Below are 12,515 nucleotides of genomic sequence, written 5' to 3'. Positions count from 1 at the left end.
GCTTTGCCCCAGCTAAATTATTCTCTCACTGCCCGCAGGCATACGATTTTTATGGTTATTGGGCTTTTTCCCCGCCTATCAGCCTTCCCGCCTCCGATTGGCCTTTCCTTCTTGGCCTGTGAAAATTCTAACAGCATCCGCTGATTGAGGATTTTTTGTTGTTTTTTGCTGCCTGCTGATTAAGTTGCTGCTGCATCTGCTGCAGTCGTCGCCGCTTCATTCAGCAACGAAAATGTGCCAAAAACAAACAAAGACTGTTAGTAAATTTTGGTTATATTTTTCAAGACGAAGCGAGAATGCTCTAGGATTGAAATACTATATAAGTAAATATAAAAAACTTTGCAGAATGAATAAGAAATAAAATCTTAGTCAGAAATTAACTTTAATTAAAGCATTTTTTATAACCTTTGCACTAGCCTTGTACTAAGCTCTTAATCTATCCTCAAATCCCGAGTTTTTACTATATAGTACAGCTCTTAAACTCTTTATATATCCCTCACAATCCTCCATAATGTCTTTATACCCCTTTTGTAGTAACATCAGAATCCAAAAGAGAACGAGAACAAGACCTAACGTTATCCCATTGTAACTGAACGGTTGTTAACAAGGGTCTCCCGAGCCGGAAAGGCAACGTTGGCTTAAACGAAACGTTGCAAGTACAAGTAGAGAGCCAAATTGGGCGTAATATTATGCCCGAGACCGGGTGAAATATGAGCTGAGAAAATTTTATTTCAGCTTTTGTTTGTAGAAATGCAAAGTGTCCAGGGCGCAGGGTCCAGGACCTAGTTTAAGCCCTCGGCTCACTATTAGCTAGTGATCGTATTAAAAAAAATATTTATTACTTTATTTAATGCGAAATTCTGTTGGCCAGACCAGCCTACCAATTTAAAGTGACCGGCAGGCCTAGTTTCGGTCGTTAAATATAGAACATATAGAGCCCTGGATTTATGCCCATTCGACAGGTAATCAGGTCGACATTTACCATTTATTCTCGTGGCCGTGGGAGTGACGGCATGGCGTGTACCTGGAGGATTAGGGCATAAACGAATTCAATTTGCGGGTCTCGAGGTTTCCAAAAGCCTTTTGCTGTAGTCGTTTTTTATGAGCTTCGAAATAGGGTGGAGATTGCAATCTCCTCAAAAATTCGGCCACTTGTTCAGTACAAGTCGTAAACATTTATGGCTCACTTAAAAACTGACCAAAAATTTTAGTTTTATTATTATTTTTTTGTGGCACAATAGAGATCCATCTAAAGTGTTTATTTCCTGCAATTTTCTAAAATATTTTCTTGGCTTATTGTGTGACAGCCGAGACACGTTTTCAATTCTTTTGCCAAGACAATCCAATTCGCGCCGAAAAAAATAAAAATAAAAGAAAACACAAAACGCTGGCAAAGTTCTTTTTTGGCGGCTCGGTTCAAAGATGCTTTTGTGTTGGGTTAGGCAAACATCATGCGGACTGTTACCATTTTTTCTTGATTAACAATTGTCCGGCGAGCCAAATATTTAAAGCATGAAATCGTTTTGCCATGTGTGATGTTCATCGAACTATTTTCTTTACTCCCAATAGAAACAATTGGGAGCGAGAACTTTTTTTGGTTTCAAACAAAGGGCTATCTCTGATTGGAGATCGCTTGGCCAAACACATAAATTGGTTTCAGTGTGAGAATTTATTTATTAAGATTGCTGCGAATGGCCAACGCCTTTTTGCCGCAGCAAGTTCAACGCCCCCTTTGGAGGGCTAAAATGAAAAGTTACAACGAATTTGAAGCCAAATCCATATACAAGACCTTAAGCATAAGCCTAAAAAGCCGAAAAACCTTTTTGACCAGATAAAACGCAGCGTTAATTAAAGCCGATTACCGTAATTTGTTCGTGTCCGCCGGGCCTCTGGATCAGCGGGCCGGCCCTTTATGGAATGTATCTTTTAAGACCTGCACTTGGTAGCTGCAAATTCGCCCGAATGTCAAGGAAAAAGTATCGAATGTATTCAAAGGAATGCTGACGGTAATTTTGCCTTCGGGTTTCGTGGCCAAAAGCGCGTGTGACCCCAAAAAGAGAAATTTCATCCAGATAAATGATGCAATTCCACTGACTCTTAAAGGGGCCGAGCCCTTTTCCTAATTGACTAATTAGTCTGAGGTTTTAATAAAGTATTTTGTGGGCCTAGGGTAGGGAATGATTTATGTCGTCACTTGATTGATCTTTACTGGGAATTCCGCAGCTTCAAGTAGTTTCGGTTTTTTTTTTGTTTTATCTTGCTTAGGCCTCATTTGGCTTTTGCTCTTTCTAAAGAAAGCAATTTTTGCGACAAACTGAAAGATGTCATTGCTGTGGCATTCTAAGCATGGTGAAAGTTGTTTTTGTCAAGAACATCTTGTGGCCCGCCGCTGTTTTGTGTGCTCAATAGTGCGACAAATGGTCAACTGTCTGAGCAGCATCTCCATCTCCATCTCCATCTCCATCTCTGAAGCTCCATCTTTGACTCAAAACTCCAGTACAATTATCATCATTGCTGTCGCCGCATCATCATCAGCTCACGTTCTAAGTACAGATTGGCATGTGGCGATGCCCGGCTTAACACAGAAATCATAATGGTAATGGCAATCATAATAGGAACAATAATACAAAAAAGAGAAAAAAGATACAGAATCCCAGAATGGCCATCAGAAAGTAAAAGACTCTAAATGCCATCGCTTGGATTTGTTTGTAATGACAATTGACAGACAGACTTGCACTTGTCCGTTTAATCTGGTTTTGTTTTTTGTATCCACTTTGGTCTAGATATAGCTTTACTTTATCTCTGATTCCATCTTAATTCCTGAGAAAATTCTTCAAACACTAGCATTTTGTATTCTCCTTTTTGGGCTTTAGAATTTCATAACTATAAATATTTTTAGAGAGGGAAAATTCCACTTACCATTCAAAGAATAGGTTATTAACCACTTTATCATTACATTTATATAGTTTCTAGTTTATTTTCATAAACTAATTACTTAGTTCTCTTGAAATATTTAATATAATTCAGAGATTACTCTACGATCACTTAGAGGACTTTGAATGTGGTATTTACTTTTGACATGCTTCTCTGCTCTCTAATTACAACTTAAAATTCGCACACCCAAGCTCCCCTTTCGCCTTCGGCTTGTGGCATTTGTCACGTTTATTCGGCTTTTTGGCCACTGTAAATTCTATTTAAATTTGGCTGCCTTTGTGGCCGCAGCTCTCTCGTTGGTGGCTGCCTCTTTAGTGACGCTCGAAATTAGCCCAAAAGGCTTCAAATGCCTCATTTTGTGGCTCTGTGTTGTCACGTTTCGAAAACGAGATTGGTACGGATTAAACTGCAGACATCGAGCGAGCTGGCTGGCTTACTAGCTTTCTGGCTGTGCCTCTCTTTAGGCCTTTGCTTTGACTTTTTGATTCATTTACGCTAATTAGGTGACACAATTCTCACCTAATGTGCTCTGATAAGCGTACTGGAATGTTATGGAAAACCTAACCAAATGAAAGCAACAAATTGTTGGCTGCCAACAGTTTTATTTTTATTTTTTTGTGAAACTCATCTCACCCGCTCTCCGTTCCCTTGTCCCTGTGGCAGCCAAGTAACTACTTCAACCAAACCGTAGATAGTTAGCTGGCTGCTCATTTAAATTTTACACACAGCTCCCTGGTTTTGGCCAAACCATTTTTGGTGAGTCTCTTTCTGGTGGCTTTCTGGTGGAGTTTGCCTGCTCCCGAAAACAATGGGCACTCGTATATCATGATAATCATAAAAGCCATACACTGCAGCAGCTCCTCTTCGGATGCTCCTGCTCCTGCTCCTGCTGCAGCTTCAGCTCCTCTTGGCCATATATGTGTGTGCGGCCCGAAGGAGTCTGCTGCATTGGCAGCATGTAAAGCGCCGCACTCGACTTTGGTTACACGGCCCGTCTGGCCATAATTTGTTATCATATTAAAGTGCAACATGGACAACAGTTTTGCCGAACGCGATATACACCGATACCTACTCCTAACTTGACCACACAAGCACCGTGGGTGTTCGCAGATGGAAATTGCCTAGAAATATATTGTTGGAATTTGGTTGAGAATTTTGCAAAAGCAGAGCATCATTACGCAAGTGGCAATGTTGTTAACAAAGAATTTCCTTTGTTTGCTGCTGAGCTGGGGTTAAATTCATTTTCTTAATTTAGATTTTTGAAATAACTTTGGCCAAGTACTTTTGGTAATGAATTATCTGTCTGCACAATAGCTATTGTAACCTTTAGCATGCTCTGATTACATTTTACATAGTTAGACTAGGGTTAAATGATTTGAAATTTGCAAATATCTCCCATTGTACTAGGGATGGCGGAAGTTTTTCGAATTGTATTCTCTTTCGTAGTTATGAGTCTTTATGGCAGCATTTGTTTGGCTGACTGTCCGCTCTAGACCCAGTTATCGAGGGTAAGAATGAAAGAAAGAAAGAAGCTCGTTAGTGAGCGGCGAGAGACATCGACACCTTGTATGGATTATTTGCGATTGCGATTGCGCCCTTTCGCCAATTATTGTGCAATCAATATTGCATAATCGGACACCGTGCAACGCCCCGAAGGAGCTGATGTTGCTGCACTCGCAGTGGCAGTGGCAGTTGCATTCTCGGCTAACAGCTTACCTAACGGCAGTCACACTTGTGGCACATAAATCAAACTCCCAGCTCCAGTTAAGTCTCTTCCGATCTGGCCGATTCGCTTGGCTCTGTTCCTGCGTGTTATGCAAATGTCAGAGGTGTGCCTTTTGCCATTTCGTGTGTGGCTCGTGGGCATGGTTAGCCTCGCATTTCAAGCCATTACATTACGTCAAGGTCGGATTTTCCACTGTGCCTCGCATGCATCAAATCACCTGGCAGCAATCAAAGCCAAAGTTTCAGCAAGGTGCCTCGCCCGAGACGTGTTAGCAACTTGTTGGCCACTGGTCCAGCATTCAGCATCCATCATCCAGCATATCCAGTATCCAGAATTCTAGATCCATGCAATGTGGTGGTAGGGTGGTGCCCGGTGCTGGCCAGGATTGAATGCTTCTCACCTCGAAATGGAGCATCGGACTAGCCAAATTGCCAGCACGTCTGCTTTGGCATTGCTTGCAAAAAATTGATCGCTTGTGATTAGCAGCGATTAAGATTAGAACAGCACACCACCAGGAATAGCAGCAGCAACTAAGGCGAAGATGAAAACATAACCCAGACCGAGATCCACACCCGGAGGAGCTGGAGCAGAAGTAGGAGCCACTGCCACAGATACTCCAGTTGGGACCCGCGGTGTTTTGTCAGTTATGTGCAAAGTGGCCAAGAGCCGCTAACATTTTTCAATTAAAAAGCTAGTAAGTTGCCTGTCGATATGTTAGATCGACTGTTTATTACCTAGCAAGGTGTTTTTTTTCTTTTCCTAGTTTTGGGGTAATTGAAAATATTTCAAGTTCTGCCTTGGGGTATATAGTCTTTGATTTTAAACCAAAAAAGTGAGAATTCCCTGGTTATTATGTTTTTTCTTTAGTAGCAGACCATAAAAAGTTTTCATGAACTATAATTTTAGTTTTATAAGGACAAGAAAATCCTTGTTTTCGATATACCAAGAGAAAGTGTAAGCAATCCTAAAAGTATCACACAAAGATAGTACTTCCATCACATATACCACGTCCTGCTGCAGGGTATCGGATAATAAAAACGGCTAACGAGTTAAGATCTTGCAGCTGCATCTGGATTAGATGCTGGGAGGTTGTTACCACTGCCATCGCCACCACCTCGGCCTTGGCTGGATATCAAAGTGATCTTTATAATCGGATCGCAACACATCGCATTGCATCGCATCGATGTGTGTGTTGCCGGTGTTCTGTTGTTAGGCCTGTCATAAAACTTTCACGCCGAAATCTATATGTTTCATCGGGCTGGCGACTCGAATGATTGTGAAAGATGTTCGCTGAGAGAGATGAACTTGTTGCCTGGTGTGTTGTATAAGAAAATTTCATGCTGCACATGGTGGAAGACAAGACGTGCTCTAAAAAAAGGCCTCTCTGCGAGTGTGTGGTAAATTATTAAAAAGCCATAACAAATATAAAAGAAAGCAAACCAAATAAATTGTATTTATGACCGTGGTCGTGGCACGCGGCAGTTTTTTGGCTAAAAGGTATTTTCGGAATGGTTCGGCTGCCGTTGTTGACATTATTTACCTTAATTCGTGCACTTTCTTCTTGCCAAAAAAAACAACATTAAAAACAATTAGCTCTGGTCTTCCCCTCTGACTGTCGTGTCGTGTCGTTAAAGATTTAAGTTGAAATCGCTGAATTTTGTACGCGACGCGGCTTTTGGCTTTAAGCACACATGTTGATAGCACAAAATATGGCTGGACATTACTTTTACTACCACCAAGCAACCATTACTATTATTGAAATTATCGCGTTATGTAAGGAAAAGCTTGGCTCTTTTCTTTCTTTTTGGTTGTGCAACAATCTCGCAAGTATCTGAATCACTTTAATTGTTTGGACAAATTGCTCACTCTTGCCGAACGAAGCGATTGAATGGCGACTTAATTTGGCTTAAATGCTTCAGATCAGCCCGGTTGATATATCGATGCCCATAATCCATGAGAACTGCCCCGTCATCTTGGTGGTTTTTTTTCTTTCGAAGCGATTCATATCGCTGCGAGGCTGTTGCTTTTTAAAAATAGAATTCCGCGTGGTAAACATTAACTTTTCATCACCTTTTGGAAATCTCTCACGCATCCCATCCACATATCGAGGAAAAGTGGTGAAAATGTGTTACTTTATGGAAATATCATTACGAGACTTCACCTGACAGCTGTCATAGGCAAACAACATGGCATGCGGGTTCTGGAAAATAATAATAATAATAATGGTAAAAGAAGATGCCTCAAGTACGAGCAGAAAGAAAAAGTGAAATGGCACCGGAAACTTCATTTGGTTAACGAGCTGAGAACACAATGTGTCAGCCGCTTAAATGCAATGTCTTCATTATTATACACATCATACCCGAGGTCAGAGGGCATTCGTCACGCAAGGAACTCAGTCACCAGACATACATCTAGACACTCCAAGTAGCCGCAACAAATTGGCCAATGCGAATAGCTATATATGTATGTAGCTTTAGGTAGAGAATTGTTGTATTATGCTAATGGCCAATTGTCATTTCGGAACCGTTAAGACGGCAGGCGAACAATGAATTTTTACAGCGTTTCGCTAATTTGCGTGCCGCAGAGGTGTGAATGAAAGTGAATGAAACGAAAGTCATCAGCTGCGATCGCTCGCATTCCAAATAGCTGGAGCACAATGACCGAAAATTATCCATCTTGAGATCGAGATCGCACCAGTGCAGACTCTGGACTAAAGACTGAACTGAGCTGGAGAGAAGAGAAACGAGACCCATCTTAGAATAGCCATCTGACAGAGCTTTGCTTGGCAATTAAATCGCTTTTGTTCAAGCTAATGGACCTCTTACTTTCGGTTCGGTTCAGTTCGGACTCACAGAGTGATGTTTTATGTTTTTTGATGAACTGTGATTTGATCTCACTCGCTTTTTCTTCCATGCCCTTGTTGTGGCATGCAAATGATTTGTTTAACAACAGATTGTTTTTATCGAGTGTCTGCTACCGGGCCAAGACCTCATCATATTGATACCTAAAGCTGTTACTGAACATATTGGATGAGTAAGCGGAATTTTTGGGTTATTTTATAGGGTATTCGTGAAGTGGTATTCTGTACATAAAGGGAAGTGTTTAAAATTACTAAAATATAATAAATATTTTTAGCAAAATCTATAAAGCTAATATTAGGCTTTTAGAAATGTCACAATTGATGGTTTAAAATCCATTTAAGGAGTATTCAAATGTAAAAATAATAAAACTTTAAGATAGTTGTAAGTTTTTTTTATTTGTAAGTGGTACTGCTTATAATCTAACTTTTTTAAGGAATTTAAAATGATTTCAAATCCAATGTTTTTATACCCTAGCAGGTTATTATTTGCAGTTTTCAACTTATTTTCATTTACTGTAACATAAAAACATTTGTTTTTATTCCAGAATTTCGTAATTAAATTTATTATAATCACACGACTATTATAGAGGTTCCTTAGAAACAATAGGAAAATGAATAGACTTTAATTGTAATTTCAACGTTTTGTAATATACATATAAACTTAATTTCATAATTATTTTGTTTAATGTTTTCTATTGCCAACCATGAAAGATAAGTAATCAAAGTGCATTTTGTTTCCAGATTTATGTTTGAAACTGAGAGCTTATTGGAAGTGTCAAGCTTATCTTTCCATTCCCTCTCTCGCCTACAAAGCCGAAGCATCGCCGCCTTCCATTATCACAGAACGACTTCTCCCGCTTATCATTGCAAATCATTTGCTCCCACGTCAGCAGCCGAAGTGGAGGACAAAAAAAGTAGATCGGTGAAAAATTAGGGAATTACTTACGACGCAAAAACAAAAACAGGGGCCAAAAGTGTTAGTGAAATTAAAGTGAAGTGAAAAGTATTAGTGAAATAAGGGCAAGGCTGAGATCAGCCTTTGTTGTGTTTTATTTTTGTTCTTTTTTTTAAGTGCCAAGATCAATGCGTTCTTTTCTAGTGATTTTTTTTTTGTTTTTTTTTTTTTTAATTGTGATTTTTTGATATTTTTTGTATATGTGAAAGTGAAAAAAGAAAGAGTATTAAATCAAGTGTCAAGTGAAAAGTGTAAGTTAACCCCACAACGAAGGCCAGGCCCCTGTCGCGTCAAGATTAGTGCGCAATTTTTGACTATTTAATATCGTTTCCCAATTTACTGCAAAGACAATGATTAAAAGTCTAATTCACCGTTCAAATCGATCTGCAGCAGCAACTATGCAAATGGGTGAGTGAAACAAACGTATTTGTATTTTGCCCTTATCTTTGTCTTTCTTTGCCTTTGCAAACACATTTATTTCCCCCTCTTTTGTCCCTGAATATCTGTTTCTTATCAATCTGTAAAGTGGAACATAAGAGCGGGAGAGCCACTTGTTGAATATGATCCACTTTTGTGGCTTATAATTTGGACAGTTGGAAAGCTGTAAAAGCTTCCTTTGTTTACCTTTATTGCTAGGCAATTTTGAATTAAAAAACAAAAAAAAAAAACAGCAAAACTTAATGAATCCTGACTTATTTAAATAATCACTTTTATATATTATACTCAGGGATGGTTTTATAATTATTTTATAAAATATATATTATAATATTTTAGTAAGAATCTTATATATTAGTTTTTCATTATATATACGTTTTTTATACCCTTGTTTCGGTATTATAATATCGGTCAGAAGCTTAAGAAACAGTGAAGGAATCATTTCCGACCCTATAAATCATATATATTCTTGATCAAAATTGACAGCCGAATCGACCTAGCCATTTCCGCTGAAAAAAAATTTTTTTTTTAAATTTTTTTTTTAAAATTTTAACATTTTAAAATTTAAATAAATTGACAAATAATTGAATTTTTAAAATTTTAAATGGAGTATGCAGGTTTATAAAGCAAATTAAATAAAAAAAAAACATAGGAACGGCTTCTGAATTGAAATTAATTACTTTTTGGCTTAGTTATGAGTTTTTGAAACAATGAAAAAATTGTCTGAAAAATTTTTAAAAATATTGAGTACAAAACTTTAATAGTATTCTTTCCTTGTTTATTTTTGTACCAAACATTCATTACCGAATTGTAAAAAATACATATTCTTACTACACTGGGTATATTACAGTCGGTTTCATCGGCCAAATATTTATTATTTATGTTTTTCTTAGTTTTCTAAAGTGCCTGCGTGGGGGGCAAATCCCATCTGTTCGATGTGTGAAGCCCCAAGCTCACGATTTTTGTACTTAGACACAATTATTTTCACATTTCTGGCCTTTGTTGGGGCCTGGCAAAAAAAATTAAAGTAGCGTAGAACTAAAGCAAAGCCCAGGACCATGAAATCGTGTTTAATTTTCGGTTGGCTTTCTATTCGCATGGTTCTGGCAAGTGCTCAAGTTTCTCTTTCTCGGCGGGCAAAAGTAATTCTAATGGGCAAGTTCTGGCCCAAGCCATAAACGGCTTTAATTTCTTGGCCGCGGTTTAAATTCATTTCAAGGTTAGGCCCGCACTTGGGCACAATGATGTGACACTTTCGTTTCCCGGCCCTTTTTTTAAAGCCGCAAAGAGACCTTTTCACTTCTGACTACTAAGCAAGTCACCTGGGTTCTGCTTACAATCCCGTCCACATCAATATCAATTGTGGTTACTGTTTGACATGGAATCAACGCCATTTAACAGCATAATTAACACATGTTCTTCGCACAATCGATTGCACACGCATCTCGATGGACCAGTAGCCACCAAATCGGTTATCTGGTGCAAGATGTTGCAGTGGCAACTAGTCTGGTCTTTTTCATTAGCACGTTGTCCAGCTCAACTGCATTTCGAGTGGAATCGGTGGCGACACTTGCCAAGAGGGGCCTGTCACTGCCAATGGAATAACCAGAGAACAGGTGACACTGTCATGGAGACCAGTTCTCGGGCACTTGTCACACGATCCACTCGCCTACGACCATGGGTGGAGCAATTACTGGCCGCTTCTTAATTGAGTTATGAGTTCTTCTTGTTAGCCGAATTCCCTAAAATGTTCCAACTGTAACGAGGAAGTCGTCACCGTCGTCGTCTTGGGAATCGAGCAGCGGATTCTGGGCCAAGTCGTGTAGCGTTTCCCAGAACTGTCGGCATCGCAGATGAAGAGGCTGTCAGCCGCGTTCTCCGTTTGTAGATCAATAGTGCGACAGAAATGGTCTAATGAGTAAATTAATTGCAGCCGGCCATGATCTGGTCCAGGCTTTATTCGATCTTAACACTAATTCGCAATAAAGACTCAATTAATCAGCGAGGAAATCAGCGCCCCCCAACTTGACCCCACAAACAGCAACAATTGCGGATTAATTAGTGATTGATCTCGCTGTGGAAGGGCCAAAGAGATGCAATGAAAGTGCAGCTGTACTTTTCACTTTCCTCGCCAGAGTGTTAACAATTTGAAAATGGCCCTAATGACGGTCCATGCAGGTCGTCCGTCGATTAAAGTCGTTCACTTCAAAACAAACAAATAAACAAATGGAGAAACACAGCTAGGAGATGAGCTATGCCAGATTAGATGAGCTGCTGATGAGATGCTGGTTGCACCTCCAGCTCTCAGCTTCCAGCTCTCACTTTTCCCAATTAATGGAAGGCACATGCATACCCTACCAACGGAGAAAGAGAGGGTATCAGTTCGGGTTCAACCGAGAAGTGTGAAATTGTCGGGGAAAAACTGCAACTAAATTAAGACATTTACGACCTGGCCAGATGCGAATCAATAATGAAATGGCCATGCAAAATTCTAGACACAACAGCGTTAAGAGCCGCCACAGGGAACGTCGCAACGGTAAATGAATCCCAAGAGGAGGAGGAGGTGGACTTCATGACTGCAGATACCCGACTCCAGATTAGAATGAATCATTTGCAGGCATCCTAATTGAGTTGTGGCCGCGCTGGCAGGCCGAAATATTAGCAGACGCCTTGTCGATGTCCAAGCCCGAGTCTGGGTCTCAGTCTGGCTTTGAGGCAATGTCTGTTCCCCAGTCGGAGGTGTGAGACTATTTAGCCGGGCCAACTAACCAAACCGGGGCCAAAATGCACCGATTAGTCGCAGACTGGGACAAGGAAGTGGCCAGAGCCAGGCCAGACGAAGGGCCATTTATCATGGGCTGCTCGTGTCTCGTCTCCGTGGCCAAATTAACCGTTCCCTGACTGACTGACTGACTTTGGGACTGACTTGGGGACTAAGTGAGTGGCTAACGGGATGAGCTCGGGGAATGCCCAGTGGCTCCTCCGCTTTAATTGCTCCATCGAGAGGTGTTCTTAGATGCCCCACTCTGCCACTCTCCCACTCGTGCTCTTCGCCAAAGAATGTAGTTCTCTGGGTCAATGCGAGCACCTGAACCAATCAAAAGCACCTTGGGTGAGGCAGCACGCAGTCGATTCTGTCCGCTTTCTCACAATAATTCACCAATAAGGCACGCATTCGCGAGAATATCTTTATGGCCTGCGAACCGAACTGGGCGAAATGAATTCGATCAGCGAGTGACATGAGCCGAAGGTGATCTCCAACCTAAGCCAAAGGGTGGACAGGTCCTGGTCCTGGCTCTGTGAGAACTCTTACTCGAGCTGAACCTCACGTTCGCGTTCGCTGTGCAAAGGGTTCCATAAAACACAATGGAGCATCGCCCGTCCGAGTTCTATTGTTCTATCGTGGCTTGCAAATTTTCGGCAGCTTTAATGTTTATTCATGAATTCCAACATGAAGCGGCAGTGCCACGAGGAAGAGCAAGGAACCAGCTCGCGGGCCTGCCCATGCGAAAACATAAATCAAATTGGCCGCAAACGTTAAGGCCAAGTTAAGGCAGCCACTGCAGCACGCAGACATGGCCAACTGATTGAGCTGTCGCGTATTT

General features: G+C 40.7%; 1 protein-coding gene across 1 annotated transcript in view; it reads left to right on the top strand.

The window, feature by feature from the left end:
• The first annotated feature begins 8,261 nt into the window (after positions 1-8,261).
• The window catches only part of LOC110191391 (methylthioribose-1-phosphate isomerase), an 89,107-nt gene continuing 84,853 nt past the window's right edge, over positions 8,262-12,515 (top strand). The window contains exon 1 of the mRNA XM_086839683.1: positions 8,262-8,883. The gene's annotated coding sequence lies outside the window, so the exon portion shown is untranslated. The remainder of the gene's footprint in view (positions 8,884-12,515) is intronic.

This window comes from Drosophila serrata, unplaced genomic scaffold (assembly GCF_035046125.1).
Source record: "Drosophila serrata isolate PLE 108 unplaced genomic scaffold, ASM3504612v1 contig_376, whole genome shotgun sequence".
NCBI lineage: Eukaryota > Metazoa > Arthropoda > Insecta > Diptera > Drosophilidae > Drosophila > Drosophila serrata.
The sequence above is the reverse complement of the archived record's forward strand: the minus strand, read 5'-3'. Positions and strand labels throughout refer to the sequence as shown.